Raw genomic sequence first — 678 nt, forward strand, 5'->3', positions numbered from 1 at the left:
AAGGGATTTTCCAGAGTTATCCTCGTAAATGTGTCTAATAACATCTAAATCGCTCTCACTGCCCTCTCCTTTTTTTTTTTTACTAGTCCTTCACTCTCACTATCCTCATCCACGAATCTTTCATCCTCGCTCAAATTAATGGGGAATTTGTTGCTTTCTCGGTCCGAATCGCTCTAGCTGCTGGTGGCTATGATTGTAAACAATGTGAGGATGTGAGGAGCTCTACAACCAGTGACGTCACGCGCACATCGTCTGCTACTTCCGGTACAGGCAAGGCTTTTTTATTAGCCACCAAAAGTTGCGAACTTTATCCTCAATGTTCGCTACTAAATCCTTCCAGCAAAATTATGGCAATATCGCGAAAGGATTAAGTATGACATAGAATGGACCTGCTATCCCCGTTTAAATAAGAAAATCTCATTTTAGTAGGCCTTTAAAGCATAAAAGTACAATTGAATAACATAATTGAATAACATGTCATATGATTAGTATTAAAAGTTATACGTTTGCACTTTATATTTATTTTACCTTTTGTGCCTCGTGTCCGGCGCCAAATGTACGACCTTTATCTGGATTTATATTTCATTGTCGTCCACTTTTATTCTAACTATTTCCAAGGCGAGATAGACGCCATTGTTTATATCGACGGCACCTGGTCGCCATCTAGCGGCTAAAGTA

The sequence above is a fragment of the Nerophis ophidion genome, linkage group LG26, assembly GCF_033978795.1.
Source record: "Nerophis ophidion isolate RoL-2023_Sa linkage group LG26, RoL_Noph_v1.0, whole genome shotgun sequence".
NCBI classification, from domain to species: Eukaryota; Metazoa; Chordata; class Actinopteri; order Syngnathiformes; family Syngnathidae; genus Nerophis; species Nerophis ophidion.